The following is a 17,170-nucleotide window of genomic DNA, read 5'->3' as shown; positions in this document are numbered from 1 at the left end:
CACAGTGCATTCCTAAATTACCTATACATGTGTCATGAATGATAATTTGAATATAATTATTATGTAGTATTTTCATGTGACTGGGTGTGTCCATTTTGAGACCAAGGCACATGTTTTGATAATGTATTTAATTGATTTTTTTTAATTGTTTTTAAACTCATTTAAATTGTCTTCCAACACAAAGCCAAAGTTCACTTGCCTAACAGATAGAATATCTATCATCAGATCAAAATAATGCAGAAGTGTTGAATAAATGTAGCTGCAATAAATACTTTAATAAGGGGTATATTTACACACCTTAGTGCTATTTAACTTCTATCTGTGAGAATTTTGTATGAAAGAATAGAGGTCTAGGATCCATATTTCGGAGAGTTTGGAATTAAGGGAAGGTCATTTCCCATAGATTCAAATAAAATAATAAATTTTTTTAAAAATGAATGCCTTTTTCTCTTCATCTCAATTAAGATTATTAATCTTAATTAATTAATCCTTATTGCAGGAAAACAATCCTATTTGGCTCAATTAATATTTAAATTATTATTTTGGTAGATTTAATGGCGATGGACAGATCCCTTATCAGGAAAACACTTTTGGTGACAATAAAAAGGGTTCTGTGAGAAAAGGGGCATAGATTCCCAGGAGGAGGTGGTCATTCTTCCACTTTATAGAGCATGGGTAAGGTCCCATCTAGAAAATGCTGTACAGTTTTGGTGCCACATCACAGTTTTTGTCCCAGGACATTATTGTATTAGAGAGGGTGCAGAGAAGGGCAACTAAGCTGGTAAATGGTATGGAAAATCTTAGCTATGAGGAAAGACTGGCCAAATTGGGGATGTTTACGCTTGAGAAGAGGCGCTTAAGGGGTAATATGATAACTATGTATAAATATATAAGGGGATCATATAATAATCTCTCTAATGCTTTATTTACCAGTAGGTCTTTCCAGCTGACACGAGGTCACCCATTCCGATTAGAAGAAAAGAGGTGTTATTCTCTCCATGAACCAGTTGTACTGGATGATAAGAAGGGGTTGGATGGCTTTTTAGCAAGTAAAGGAATACAGGGTTATGGAAGATAGCTCATAGTACAAGTTGATCCAGGGACTAGTCCGATTGCCATTTTGGAGTCAGGAAGGAAATTTTTCCCCCTCTGGGGCAAATTGGAGAGGCTTCAGATGGGGTTCTTTGCCTTCCTCTGGATCAACTGGCAGATAGGCAGGTTAAAAAAAAAGTAAAAAGGTTGAACTTGAGGGACGTGTGTCTTTTTTCAACCTAACTTACTATGTTACTATGTCACTATGTTACTATGTATGTTTAGAAGAGTCCCTGGTGGTCCAGTCAGGATGCAATGGGGATGGCCAATGCATCCCCTTCCTGGCACGTCCAGCTGCGAATGACATGCGCTCGTGCCACTTCTGGGTTTGACTTGAGAGCCGCATCTGATGTCATTGAGGTTAGAGCGAAATTCTAATATCTAAAGGCACCATGTACCTGTTTGCATTGCCCAACGTAATGGTCTAATTCTTCGTTTCTGGGTGCTATTCCAGTTGTCTTGCCTGTCGCTGATCTTGCCTCTTCCTGACTATTGATACTTTACTGCCTGTCTTGATCGTGGCTTGTTATTTGACTACTCTCTCAGATCCTGTTTGTACTGTGATATTGGCGTGTTTTACCTGGCCTGTGACTCCAACTACTCTCTCACACATCTCCTATCCTGGCCCGGCCTGGCCATTGACTACGCTTCTTGTTTCCCATTCTACTACTACACATTTGGTTCCATAGCCTGCTCTGAACTCTCTTCTTGGTCCTTTCCTGGCGTCTGTCTGAGTAGCAGAGGGCTCCTTGCAAAGCCAAAGGCAGCTGCTAAAGGCAGAAGAGTGAACCGAGACCAGGGTCCTTGGAGTTAGTCCTGAGTTTGGGATACCCTATGCTACAGTTTTTCTTACTATAGACATCCATAGACTAAAATTTTTCGGGACAAATTCGCTCATCACTAGAGGTGGATGTTTAATAAATCTATTCGTCATCATTCTTTTTTGTTTTTCATTACCCCATGTGTAATAAAAGGCACTGCATTTGCCCAGGAGCAGTAACCCATAGCAACCAAGCAGATGTTTGCTTTTAAACAGGTGACCAATCACCTGCTGGGCAAACTTAGTGCCTTTTATGCCATAACCCAAATTAAAGTTTTATTTTGTTCCTCAACCTTACCTTTTTTCCTTGTTGCAAACATCACAACAATGAGTCGCCAACAGATGTTACTTGGTCTAATTGAATGAATCCTTTTCTTAAACACACAGAGATTAGTGGTATAAAAAGACTTTGAATTAACAACTACAGACAAAATAAAGTACCGGTCAAAAAGAATGCCATCTGCATTCACAAATAAATTGATCTGCAAAATAAGTTGACAAAACCAAGTTTCCAGTCCTTGTTCGAGTCCTTGTTTCATTATTTATGTTACAAGTTTGTTATTTCATTGAGAAGCTAATATATACTTTCAGTTAATAAAAAATGACATTTACAACAATTTTGACACCCAAGACCAAATATGTGGTAGTAAGCATTTAGAAAGAATAACTGAAATTAGAGGGCTTGAGGTCGTTGCCCTGCTGGAATCATAAGCTGCAACAGAGATGCAGCATTCAACTACAGGGTTCAATCTTGTCTTCCAGAATGCCTGATTTTCTCCGAACTCCATACACCCAGTTCCAGGGGTTCCAGGCTTTTTTCCTGTAGACAAACCATTCTTTTATTACCAAAAAAAGATCTAATTTAATCTAATATAGCAACAGGACATTCTCCTATAAAGATTAACACTGGTGCATTTTTGCAAGTTCATTTCAGACTTTTTTTTTAGTTAGTAGTGGAGTCTTCATCCGTCTCCTGCCATATAGCCCCCTTTCACTGTTGAGTTGGATGACAGATGGTATAAGTTAAAACTGTTGTACAACTGAAGATTGTCTGGAGGTCAGTTTGAATCTGCATGGCAGTTGATTGAGGTTGTAATACAGCAATTCAAGCCTCTGCAATCTTTGATCAAATTTTCTCATGAATCCACATCCAAGGAGATTGGTTACAGTGCAATTGTCTCAAACTCCACTATAATTCATACAGTAGACACAGTACAGGTCTCTGGTAATGACCTTGAGGTTGTCCGTGTTTTTGTAGAATTGGCTACATCACCTGCTCATACAGTTCTCTCACCTCCTCAAATAGTTCAAACTAGTTGCGTGCCTTTTATATTACTGGGGTTGTTCACCTTTGAGTTAATATAGAGGGTCCTATTTATAATGCTGTGTAAAATAAACTAGTAAAACCGTGTAAAACAAATGGCGAACTTATCAAGGTATGTGATATTTTACATCATGAGAACGGTAGATTTTCCACCGTTATTTTCCACTGCTTCAGTAAGTTCCAGTGGAAGTTGCTCCATGGTGATGCCTGGCAATATTTGGTGAATAATCCCTCTATTTTAACACAACATAACAAATCTTCCCTTTAGTATGATGTAGAGTGTGATATTCTGAGACAATTTGCAAAAAATTTTTTATTTGTGGTTTTTGAGTTATTTAGCTTTTTAGTCAACAGCTCTCCAACTGGAGTTTCAGCAATCTGATTTCTAGGGTTCAACTTACCTTAGCAACCATCATTGATTTGAATAGGAGACTGACATGTGAATAGGAAAGGTGTGAATAGAAAGAGGAGTAATAAAAAGTCATAATAACAATAAATGTGTAGCCTAACAGAACATTTGTTTTTAGATGGGGTCAGTGATCCTCCCATTTGAAAGCTGGAAAGAGTCAGAAGTAGAAGAAATAATTTAAAAAGGCAAATAATTAAAAAATCATAGAAAATAAATATTGAAGACCGATTGAAAAGTTACCAGTCATTCTATAACATACAGATTCTAAAGCTCTCCAGTTTGCAATTTCAACAATGTAATTTCTAGGGTCCAAATTACCCTAGCAACCATGCATTGGCGCTTTGTTTGGAAAAAAAAAAAGAACAATTGTGTTAATATGACTGTATATATAAGTTCTGCCTAGGGATGCTCTGAAAAAAATACAGTAGTGTATCACTGGTTACATGTTATCTGAAAAGAATAATATATAATAATAGAGCTGTCAGTGAACTGTGTGAGTGTGGTCATGTATCTATGCTGGGTTTCATTTGGAGGGGTTAAACTTGATGGACTTTTTTCAACCCAACTGTAACTTTGTGAGTGTGAATATAAAGTGAGCTCTTCCATCAGTGGTCACATGCTTCCTATAATGAGTAAGAATAGGAAACAGTTAATTAAAAATCCAATGCCTATAATAGTAAGAATGACACACAAAGAAAACTTTTCTGCAATGTTTGTATTCACCAAGCAAAACCCTAAGAAGAAACAAAGAAACAGGAAGCTCAACTCTTCCTATATCTGAAATTGTGAATAAGCTTCTACTTCAAAATGTGTTTGCCAATACAAACATCATATCAACATATGCTACTCATGCTGGAATGTTACATAGGCAGCCAGTAGCAAATAAGAAGGAAACAGTTGTACTCTTGCACATTATTTTACTTAAAGGGAATGTCAACCCCCCAAAAAATGTTTTTGCCTAATAAAAGAAAACACAAATCTAAGCAACTTTACAATCATTAAATTTTTTTCTAACAATTCTTTTTTTTTTCATTTAAAATTTGAGTTTTAGTAAATAACCCCCTTAATGTACTACATGGACCTACTTATTTAAAAGGTAATTTATGAAGACATATCCCTAATGTGGGATAATAACCTAATACCCTATGCAGGGTATGGGTTTTTTTCCATGTAGAAGTTAAAATGGCAATGTTTGTATTTGTGCAAACTGGAGAGTTTTCAGTCCTACTGTATATCAAGCAAGAAGGGTACAAGCAAGCCCTGATCCCAGTCACAAAAAGATTATCAGTTATTTCTGTCTGTGGCTAATAGTGACTACAGTTACCATAATAACAAACCTTAAGGAAAAGTGGTTGATTGACCTTTCCCTCTGAGTTGGGCCCTTATGAGCTAGCCTTGTGGGCTGGAGGGAGGTTTCTACACAGAGTGGATGGGCAGCTGCGGACGTAGAGCATAGTAAAGTGACCGATTGGCCTAATACGGGACCAGCATGGTAAGTGGTTGGTTGACCTTATTCTCTGGAGTTGAAGGGGGGTCTCTACAGATCATATGGGCTGCTACGGAAAGAAGCATGGTAAGTGGTTGGCTGAATTTACCCTTCTTGGAGTTGGACAGCGCCAGCTGAGGGTCCCCAGAGCAGATGACAGGCTGACTTGGAATCCATTTTCATTAAAAAAATGGTAGATTTGGTATCCAGGATGGAATCAAATTGCCTGCTATGTTTGTATCATAGTCCACCACATGGGCAGAGTAAAGGGTAATTTGTAGCAAAATAATGCCATGATTTCTTAGGTCAAGACTCCTGGACAAAGGAATGCTCTAGTTACATAGTTTTTTACATTGTTAAATGGGGTTGAAAAAGTCCATCAAGTTCAACCCCTCCAAATGAAAACCCAGCATCCATACACACAGCCCTCTGCACTCTCTTCAGCTCATTTATATCCTTCTTAAGGGCTGGAGTCCAAAACTGCACTGCATACTCCAGTTGAGGCCTTACCAGGGACCTTTATACAGGCATAATTATGTTTTCATCCCTTGAGTTAATGCCCTTTTTTATGCAAGACAAAACTTTATTTGCTTTAGTAGCCACAGAATAACAACTTGTTATGTACAAAATCCCCAAGATACATCTCATTTAAGGAAACTCCCAACACACTGTCATTTAGTGTACAACTTGCATTTATATTATGTTTGCCAAAGTGCATAACCTTGCATTTATCAACACTGAACCTCATTTTCCAGTTTGCTGCCCAGTTTCCCAACTTAGACAAATCACTCTGCAAAGTGGCAGCATCCTGCATGGAACCTATAGTTCTGCACAATTTAGTATCATCTGCAAAAATAGAAACAGTACATTCAATGCCCACTTCCAGGTCATTTATAAACAAGTTGAAAAGCAAGGGACCTAGTACAGAGCCCTGCGGTACTCCACTAACAACACTGGTCCAATTAGAAAATGTTCCATTTACCACCATTTTTTGTATCTTTTAGCCAGTTCTCTATCCAGGTACAAATATTATGTTATGTGGAAGGATCACTGGCACACAGGAATTTAGTTAGTAGGGCAAGCCCTTGCAATTTTATTAATGCAGTGCATTAATAAAATTGCAAGGGCTTGCCCTGCTAACTAAATTCCTGTGTGCCGGTGATCCTGCTACGTACCTTGGTTGGGTGGTTGCCGATTTCCTTTCCACCAAGCACCAGGACACACTGCTTGGGTTTTGTGAGGTGTGCGGTTTCTCCAAATTGGCTTGGAACAAATATTATGTTCCAGTCCAACATTCCTTAATTTAACCAGTAACTTCTGTGTGGCACTGTATCAAATGCTTTAGCAAAGTCTAAGTAAATCGTATCCACTGCCATCCCAGAATCGAGGTCCCTATTTACCTTCTCATAAAAAGAAATTAAGTTAGTCTGGCAAGATCTATTACGCATAAAACCATGCTAGCACAAACTTATAGTATTATGATTTGCTATGAAGTCCAGTATCATATCCTTTATTAAACCTTCGAAAAGCTTTCCTACCACTGATGTCAGAGATGTCACTGACTAACTGGCCTATAGTTTTGAGGCTTGGTTTTTGTGCTCATCCAGTTCTCCCGCAGTGAACTATTTGGGCTGATATAGCAGGCAACCTAGTGGGAAGTTTGCCTTGCTTTAATCAATCCAATTATATATACACAGGGCCTAACTAGTTATCACCAGAGATATGCAGACTACCCCTGAACAGTAGGCTTTCAGTTGGGTGCCCTTTTTACTAAAGTCAAATCTTTTCAGTTTTGTACCATCTTCTTTCTGGATGACACCAACCATTGTGGTATCATCTGCAAATTATACTATTCATAGTTATGTACAGTATGTGGAGACACAGTCATGAGTGTACATGGAGAATAGTTAAGCACTGAGACAGCATTTATTGTTTCTCTGTGCTCATGGATATTGTACATGACAAATTCCTTCTGATTTTGACATATTTGGGTAAGGAAAGGAGATTTTCTTACCTGATAAATCCCTTTTGCGTAGGCCCGTACTGTCAGTGCAGGACGTCTGGGGTTAATGTTCTCTCCTCTGGAGGCAGGACAAACAGTAACTCTTTCTTGAGCTCCTCCTCTTCCCGTTCTCCACTTCCTCCCATCAGTTTGTTATAAAGTCTGCGAGTGGAGAACTAATCTTTCTATGGTACGAAAAACCACGGCATCTGCAAAAAAACAGGGTGGGATGCTGCACTGACAGTACGGGCCTACGCAAAAGGGATTTATCAGGTAAGAAAATCTCCTTTATGCGGCCGGCCCTACCTGTCAGTGCAGGACGTCTGGGGAAGTCCCAAAGCCGTCCAAAAATAGGGAGGGAACTATATACATATAAAATTCGTTCAAACTTTTTTCGCTGCTGCTTGGAGAACCACTCGGCCGAATTGAGAATCGGCTTTGTGTTGCAAATTCAGTCTATAAAACCTGGAAAAAGTATGCAGCGAAGACCAGGTCGCAGCCTTGCAAATTGTCTCTGGTGAAACATTGTTAAAAAAGGCCCAGGAAGTACCAATCTTTCTGGTGGAATGAGCTGTAGCATGAAGTGGAGCTTGCTGGTTTGCCAATGAGTAAGCCATACAAATAGTGGAGACAATCCATCTAGCAATAGTGCGTTTGGACGCTCTGTGACCAGCATTTTGCCCATGATGTAGAATGAAGAGAGACTCAGATTTCCTAAGTGCTTTAGTCTTGGTGACATATACTTGAAGTGCTCTGACTGGATCAATGGTCAGTAGAGTGGAATCTCCATCAGCAGACATCTCTTGGGAAAAAGCTGGAATGACAATCTCCTGGTTGATGTGGAAAGGAGAAACCACTTTAGGCAAAAAGGATGGTACAGTCCTGAGTATTGCCCTGTCCTCATGAAAAACCAACCACGGAGGGTTGCAGGAAAGTGCTGCGATATCTGAAACTCGTTTGGCTGAACAGATAGCAAAAATGAAAACTGTTTTAAAAGTTAGTAACTTAATGTCCAAAGAGTCAATAGGTTCAAAGGGATGATGCTGAAGGCAGGTCAGAACCAAGTTAAGGTCCCAAGGAGGAGTAGGGTCTCGTAAAGGAGGACGTAACCTCAACATCGCTTGAAAAAACAATCTGAACTCAGGAAGGATGGCCCACTGTTGGTGAAATAGAGCCGCTAATGCTGAAAGTTGAACTTTAAGGGAAGACACACTGAGGTTTTTGTCAGCACCATCTTGGAGAAATTGAAGGATTTGTGGAGAGGAACACGATCCCCACTCCAAACCTTTAGTCTTGCACCAGTGGAAGAAGGTTGACCAAACTCTGTGATAGGCTTTTACGGTAGAAGCCCTACGCACTGCCATCAAGGTCTCTGTAACGGACTGTGAAAATCCCTTCAGCAGCCATGCTTGGGATTCAACAGCCATGCACTGAGATGCAATTTGTGAACGTCTGAAAACCAGACTGGACCTTGAATGAGAAGGTCCGGCTTGAGTGGTAGAGTGAACGGTGTGCCCACTGACATACTCACAATGTCCGAGAACCAAGTTCTGCGTGGCCAGGCCGGAGCCACTAAAATTGTGGCAATGTTCTCCCTGCGAATCTTTGCCAGTAGTCTGGGAATCATCGGAATCGGTGGAAAGGCATAACCTAGGCGAAAAGACCAAGGAGTAGTTAAGGCGTCTACAGCCTCCGCTAGAGGATCCTGGACCCTGGAGAAATATCTTTGGCATTGTGTGTTGGTCCTGGATGCCATGACGTCCAGACAAGGATTGCCCCATCTGTGGATGATTTGCTGGAAAACCGTTCGATGAAGCATCCATTCCCCTGGGTCCAATGTGTTGCGGCTCAGGAAATCCGCCTGACAGTTCTGTACCCCAGGGATATAGATCGCCGATATGTGAACTTTGCGAGTTTCTGCCCAGGAGATCATCTTTGAGATCTCGGCCATTGCTCTCTTGCTCTTGGTGCCCCCTTGCCTGTTGAGGTAGGCAACTGCCGTTCCGTTGTCCGACTGGACTTGGATGTGAGAGTGTAGAAGGAGATTTTGCCAAAATGTACTGTAAGTGCATTGAAAATTGCTCGAATTTCCAGGACATTGATGTGGAGATGTGTCTCTTGCGGTGACCATGTCCCCTGGCAAGATTGGAGCTGCCAATGCGCTCCCCAACCGAACAGACTGGCATCCGTTGTAATGACTGTTGGTTCGGGTAGTTGCCAGAGCTTCCCTGCTAACACATTGTTTGGTTGAAGCCACCAACGAAGAGTGGTTTTGACTTGTGGAGACAAGGAAATGGACTGGGACAGATCCTGATGGTTCTTGTTCCAGAACTTGAGAAAATGGTTTTGCAATGGTCGAATGTGAAAACGTGCAAAAGGAACAGCATCTATGGAGGACGCCATGAGTCCCAGTGACCGCAGAATGTCGTCTGCCAACGGACATGGTTTGGATAGTAGGTGTAGGACAGAGGCCGATAGTTTGAGGTATTTGTCTTGAGGTAAGGTAATCTTTTGAGAAATGGAGTTGAGCTCCATGCCCAAGAAGGTCAGATGATGAGTGGGATGAATTATACTCTTGCTGTAGTTGATGATCCATCCGTGTTTGGATAGGGTTAGAATGGAATTCTGAGTCATGATCTGAGCTTGATGCTGAGACGTGGCATAAATTAATATGTCGTCCAGATACGGGAATATATGGCAACCTGTCGCCCTGATGGTGGCTATCAATGCCCCCAAGACTTTGGAGAAGACTCGAGGGGCTGACGTGAGTCCGAAAGGCATTGCCCGAAATTGAAAGTGTTGCCCTTGAATGAGGAATCTCAGATATTGCTGATGATCTTCGTGAATGGGAATATGCAGATAAGCATCCTGAAGGTCCACTTTGGATAGGTATGCTCCTGCGGGGATAGATGCCGTGATGGACCGGATTGATTCCATCTTGAAGCTCTGATAACGAACATGTTTGTTGAGTGGGTGGAGGTTGAGGACTGGGCGAAAACCCCCATCTTTTTTTGGCACTAAGAAAAGATTGGAGTAATAACCCTGGAATTGCTGTAGCTTCGGGACTGGAATAATAACCTCTTTGCGAAGCAGTTCCTGAAGTATGTCGGACAGAGCTGCTGCCTGTTTTGTATCTTTGGAGGTTGAAGAAGGAACAAATCGATTTCTCTGCATTCTTTGAAAAGGAATTTTGTAACCTGATGAAAGGATTTGGAGTACCCACTGGTCGTGGACAGTGAGTTCCCATTCGGAGAAGAAATTTTGAAGGCGACCTCCGACTGGGATGGCAGGAAAATGTGAAGTGTTGGAGTCAGGAATCCTGTGGCTTAGCAGGGCTTGCTCTTTTGTTGGACCTAGGCTGAGATTGCCAGGATTTAAATTTCCTGTTAGTAGATTGAGAGGAATTTGACCGCTGCCTGTAGTTAGGTTTTTGAGACGAATTCCAAGACCTGTGATGATAGTTTCTTTTATGAAATTCTCTCCTGTTTCTATTGCTTTGAGGGAGGAAAACGCCTTTGCCGCCTGTCACATCCGAAATGATCTTTTTGAGTTCAGAACCAAAAAGGTAAGAACCTTCGAATTTAAGAGATGTCAGCTTATGTTTGGAAGTAGAATCTCCTGCCCACTGTCGTAACCACAATGCTCGCCGAGCTGTGATGGAGGAAGAAGAAGCCTTGGCTGCCAGTTTGGCAATTTCTAGTGAGGCATCACTAAGGAAGGATAAGGCAGCGGATATTTTATCCAAATCCAGTGTGGAAGGATCTTTCTTCTTGAGATCTTGGCACCAGTACCGTGCAGTTTTTGCTACTGATAGAGCAGCAGATGCTGGACGAAAAATAGCAGTAGTGTTCAGGAAACCTCTTTTAAGAGCAGAATCCATTTTTTTGTCCATGGGGTCCTTAAATGAACCCGCATCTTCGGTAGGCAAGGTGGTGTTCTTTGAAAGCCTAACAATAGCTGAATCCACCTTGGGAGATTTGTCCCATATAGCCTGAAATTCGTCAGCCACTGGAAATTTGTTAAAAATTTTTTGAGAAATAGTAGACCTTTTGTCGGGCTCCGCCCATTCATCTGAAATAGCCTTGGTAATGCCCTTACTTGTGGGAAAACATCTGGATCTTTTGGATTTATTTCCTAGTACTCTATCTGCTTTGGAGACAGGAGTTTGAGTTTCTGCTATTTCTAAAGTGTTGCATATGTGTTTTAATAGCATCTTAACGTCTTCAGGTTGTTTGGTAGCAGGTGGTGTACTATTGTCTGAAGAAGTAGACGAGGAGCCTTCTGAGTCAGAAGTATGAGACTCATTATCTGAGCCTGATTACAGTGAGGAACTGGATGCAGATGGGGCATTCCAATTCCATATTGTACTGAGAGGTACAAGACAGGTTTTAGGTGAGTTCTGTAAGAATATCATATAAGATCTTCTTGAACAATATCCAAAAGTTTGCTAATGTAGCGCTATAGTAAATTGTGTGTTATTTACACCACTATTGAGCTCCACTCCCAATAAATGTGCACCGGATGAGACCTGTAATCTTAGGGAGTGAGCCCTCGCAACGGTGTGAAGGCAGGGTGTAGTGCAACTGTAACTGGATTCAGGGTATAATAATTGGGCGCCAGTGGTTCTTATAACTTAAACACTGGTTTATTGAACATACACAATCCTCAGCGGAGTATACAATAGAGCATGACAGGATGTAGCATCACATTGAATAGGCAATACTCACAGCACCATATGGTCAGTATTAGTCCCCACAGGCAAGAGGACGTGCTCAGCAGCAATAAAGGTACAACCAGCTTTCAGCCTTTCCCTAAGTGGAACCTGAGGGGAATCTATCTACCCTGTTACACTTAGTCCCTACTTCTGGGCTATTAGTACCCGGGATCTTAATCCCTCTGACTCTCCTCGTCGGAGCCTGGAGCTGCTCAACTAAATAACCTGTCTATCTGTCACTCCTAGAGTAACCTATAATGGTGAGTAGCCTATTCTTACTAGACCTGACCTGTCTAGGTTCCACAGAGCTCTGCATGCCTGTTCAGGTCAGAGCCAGCACAAGATGGACGACTGAAAGCATGGCTTCAGAGCAGAAAAGAGCAAACATTACCCCTCCCAACTGTATTTTAGGACCCATTTAGGTGTCCATAACATGGAGGGACTGCCTGCACAAAATACTAGGGGTGGCTATTTTACACATCCCTACACTAATATTAATAAACTACCTGTTTTTCATTTTATGTAGATGTAACTAGTACAGAAAATATTTAAAAAATCTAGAAACCATCTCTTTTGAATAATGTCCTCAAATAGTGTGCATCACATTTATCTTCATTATTAACTTTGAGTCTGACCTTCATTTTGAAATAAGCAACAGTCTAAATGGTACTGGAAGAGTGAATGCCTGACTATAATAAGAAGTTATTTTCATCTGAATTTCGCCAGTGAACAACTCCATTCTTAACATCCATTTTTCTAAATTCTCAGTTGACACTTTCTGTTCTTTGTCCAATAATAATAATGAATAATTATGATGATTTATTCAAAAGAACAATAACAGGAGTACATCTTTACTTCCTCAGTTCCAACACGGTGTGCTCATACAGCACAGAACTAGGGAAACGCAGGGTGGGCACATACCTGGGGGGGGGTTGCAGTTGAGAGGGTGGTTGGAAACCAGAAGAATTTATGCAGCTGCAAAGAAAGAGTGCCTAACCTATTTATATTTATTAATAAACATTAAAAAATGAAATTTATATAACTGTCAGCACTGTATTTTAGGCTGCAGCAAATATAATTGTAGTAGAACAAATATAGCTGTTTGTCTTTAGAATGATGGAATAAATCTTTAAAACATTTAATTCCCTTCTTATCAGCACACTGAACTGTAACATTATGGGGCAGATTTACTTAGGGTTGAATATCGAGGGTTAATTAACCCTCGATATTCGACTGTCGAAGTTAAATCCTTCGACTTCGAATATCGAAGTCGAAGGATTTAGAGCTATTCGTTCGATCGAACGATTCGAAGGATTTTAATCCATCGATCGAACGATTTTTGTTCGACCAAAAAATACTTAGAAAGCCTACGTGGACCTTCCCCATAGGCTAACATTGACTTCGGTAGCTTTTAGGTGGCGAACTAGGGGGTCGAAGTTTTTTTTTTAAAGAGACAGTACTTCGACTATCGAATGGTCGAATAGTCGGACAATTTGTAGTTCGAATCGTTCGATTTGAAGTCGTAGTCGAAGGTCGAAATAGCCCATTCGATGGTCGAAGTAGCAAAAAAAAACATTCGAAATTCGAAGTTTTTTGTTATTCATTCCTTCACTCGAGCTAAGTAAATGGGCCCCTAAAACTTTTTTTCAGTATAAATAGAATAACACAATGAATAAATCAAATGTGAAATCACAGCAATTGTTTTTACTGAAATACCTATTAGAAAGTCTGCATGAGTGTGGTATGCTTTTGATCCAATTATACAAGAAAAAAAGAGTAAAGAACAGCAAATGAGTTTATAGCTCCATTTATTCAGACATTATGTTTTCGGGATAATATAAAGGCTGAGTATTTTTCACTAGAACTGGATTCCAAGGTATTATGAGACACAGCATAACTTGATATGAGCAAGATTTTGGGTCAGACGTCTTCACATAAATAAATAACAGAGTAGTTATTTCATTTCTTGATTAACACTTCTTGACACATTTTTTGTCTTGGGTACAATCTTGTGGCTTGCAGGGATCTAGAAATTAAAAAGTTACACAGTAGATCAAAAGGCAGTTGACATGAAGAAATTTTTTAATGTAAATTTAAATACTGCAGTAGAGTTCATTTTCAAATCATGCTCAGTAACATTTGGTGTTGATACTTTATAACACATGGATAGTTGTGGTAATGTAGTAACAGGCACAAAGTATACCCAGGTCTAAAATCAACAGTAACTGATGAGATGCTGTTTTCAACCAGGTAGCTATTAAATGCTACCTGGTGATTGAGTGATATGAGTTATAAGACCAGTAGCAAACATTTCACCTTTTATTACATTACCCCATTGTATTTTTACAGAATATATAATATGAATAGTGATTTTACAAAAAGGTGGTCATTTGGAGACCTGTACAATGTTGCTGCCTTTCTAATATGTGACTTTACCCTATCATATATTTTTGATCTGGGCAACAACAAAAGAGCCTTAAATCATTAAGTGGGTAAAAATACCCCCTTTTCTAAACGTGAGTTTGATGAAAAGGGCTTGTGCCTTATGTTTTAATATGGAAATTGTTTTAATTCCAAGTTTCTGGCATGTTAGACATTTACATTACCAATATACTATCCCTTTGCTTCTTATTTTGTTGTGACTGTTTTGTTAGCAGAAGATCATAATGCAGGGGCACTGTGCACTGGTTATCTACCTAGCAAGAACCAAATAGGGTAGCCAAGTATGGATAGTATAGGTGAAAGGTATGTGTGAAATAATTCTTATTCATTAAACTCATGTTAAAGTGGGTGTACTGCCCCTTTAATCCTAATGCTAGTAGAATATTCTGTTTCCTAAGCAGTACAGGTAGGAGTCATGGACATTTACCAGAGCAATATCTCTCTCCCATTTGCTTTTCTTAGCAACACAACAACTGGGAATTGTAGTAGAAAGTAGAAAGAATTCAGGGTTAGTGCACTTTTTCCTGAAAAGGAACACCAGCCCAAGGAAAAAGTGATTTAATTCACTGAGGGTGCTAAACATTTTGGAGCTTTTTAGTGAATTTAGCTTTTTCTCATATTAGAAAATGAAATAACAATGATAATACAAAGTCAAGTCTATAATGAAGCATTAAATACCTTTGCATTTTGGTGTTGGTTTAGGGCACTGTGGAGTACTCTTGCAAGCTATGGAAGAAAAAGAGTAAAGACCCATGAGAAATATATATAAAATGGACACATATACTTTACATTAAAGGAAAACTTTACCCCCAAAATGAATATTTAAGCAACAGATAGTTTATATAAGGGCTGTCCAAGTGGCGGCCCACAGTCTACCTGACATGCTGGCCGCCCAACCAATAGGGGTCGGGTGGGCAAGTGTAATCAGGCAGCCAATTGTCACCACTTGGCTACTCCTTCGGCTACTCAGCCATATCAACCCTTGCCACGTATATATATATATATATATATATATATATATATATATATATATATATATATATATATATATATATATATATATATATATATATAAAACAAATCAAAAGAATAGGTGCACACTGGAATTTGTAGAAATATTAAAAATCTGTATTTTATTGGTTACATTAAAAAGAACTGCCCAACGTTTCGGTCTGTGTCTAAGACCTTTGTCAAGACCCTGATGGACAATCCTGCAGGTCAGCTAGAAACACAGGGGCAACCAATTACATTTTTGTTTTTATTGTGCTAGCTGGATCTGGCTGAAAAAAAGCTAATCATTGATTGGCTATTAGCTAACTGCCCAGGTGTAAATGTGCCTAGATAAGCCCCAGTCTATTTCCAAGACATCATCATTAAAGGGATACTGTTATGATTTTTATGGTGTAGTTTTTATTTCTAAATAACCTTGTTTATATTGCAAATAATTCTCACTACCACATACAATCTTATTCCTGAACCAACAAGTATATATTTTTTACTTGTAATATCGGTGGCAACTGTTTCAGGTCATTTTGCCTGATCCTGTGCTTTCAGAAAGAGCCAGAACTTTATGGTGGAACTGCTTTCAGGCAGACTATTGTTTCTCCTACTCAATGTAACTGGATGAGTCACAGTTGGACTTGAGTATTTGCTATTGATCTACCAGAGAGCTGGTAGAAGTATCTGGTTATTATGGTCCCATTGTTATATTGTAAGGCTGTTGGGGAGGAGCAGTTACTCCAACTTGCAGTGCAGCAGTAAAAAGTGACTAAAGTTTATCAGAGCACAAGTCACATGAATTGGGGCACCTGGGAAACTGACAATATGTCCAGCCCCATGTCAGATTTCAAAACTAAATATAAAAAAATCTGTTTGTCCTTTAGATTTCAGTGCAGAATTCTGCTGGAGCATTACTATTGACTGAACAATCAGAATGCTGCAATTATTGGTCATCTGTTTAAAAGTAAATATCTTATTGGTTACTGTGGGTTACTGCTCCTGGAAGTAATACATAACCCCCTAAGACACCTTTTGAGTAGGTCACCATTGATGATCTTGGCTGCACAAAGCGACTATAAATAATGCAGCATTGTTATATTACCTAGCGAGGAATGCATGTAGGAGTGTCCAAAGTGCGGCTTACAATTTCAGGGTTATGTAATAAAGGCCACTAAGTTTGCCTAGGTGCATCAACCAATCAAAAAGTAGTATTTACTGGTCACCTGTTTAAAAGCAAACATCTTATTGGTTGCTATGGGTTACTGCTCCTGGGCAAACTGTACCATTAATTACATATGGGGGTTAGCATTATCTGTTGAGATGTTTTGAAGAGGATAACTGCTATTTGTTATAGACCCCCATTGGCTTCACTGCCTTCTTTTTACACAAATGTAGTGAAAAATAGTCAGTTGTTCTTTGTGAAATAATGAAGAGAATTTTTACTTACGGTCTTTGCATTTCTGGGGCTTTGGTTTTGGGCATGGGTCTGGACATTTCTTCTTGTCTCCCGTTCCAGGCATAGTTATATCTTGTTAAGTTCACAGAGCTATCCTTATGGAAAATATGAAGTTATGATTTGTTCAGCAGTTGATGGTGTGTATATTTATACTTGTATGAGCAAAGATAACAATTCAGTTAGAGAAATCTTTTTCCTTGATGTACAGGGCATTCCGGAATTACCTATACATGTGTCATGAATGATAATTTGAATATAATTATTATGGAGTATTTTCATGTGACTGGGTGTGTCCATTTTGAGACCAAGGCACATGTTTTGATCATGTATTTAATTGAATTTTTTTTAATTGTTTTAAACTCATTTAAATTGTCTTCCAACACAGCCAAAGTTCACTTGCCTAACAGATAGAATATCTATCATCAG

At 39.6% G+C, this 17,170-nt stretch overlaps 1 long non-coding RNA gene across 1 annotated transcript; it reads right to left on the bottom strand.

The window, feature by feature from the left end:
- Window positions 1-13,638: 13,638 nt before the first annotated feature.
- On the bottom strand, window positions 13,639-16,911 carry LOC121396296. Its single transcript, XR_005962967.1, has 3 exons — window positions 16,736-16,911; window positions 14,968-15,015; window positions 13,639-13,873 (listed from the first exon to the last, which is right to left on the bottom strand). It is a non-coding gene; the product is annotated as an uncharacterized LOC121396296 (long non-coding RNA).
- Window positions 16,912-17,170: the final 259 nt, after the last annotated feature.

This window comes from Xenopus laevis, chromosome 7S (genome assembly GCF_017654675.1).
Source record: "Xenopus laevis strain J_2021 chromosome 7S, Xenopus_laevis_v10.1, whole genome shotgun sequence".
NCBI lineage: Eukaryota > Metazoa > Chordata > Amphibia > Anura > Pipidae > Xenopus > Xenopus laevis.
The sequence above is the reverse complement of the archived record's forward strand: the minus strand, read 5'-3'. Positions and strand labels throughout refer to the sequence as shown.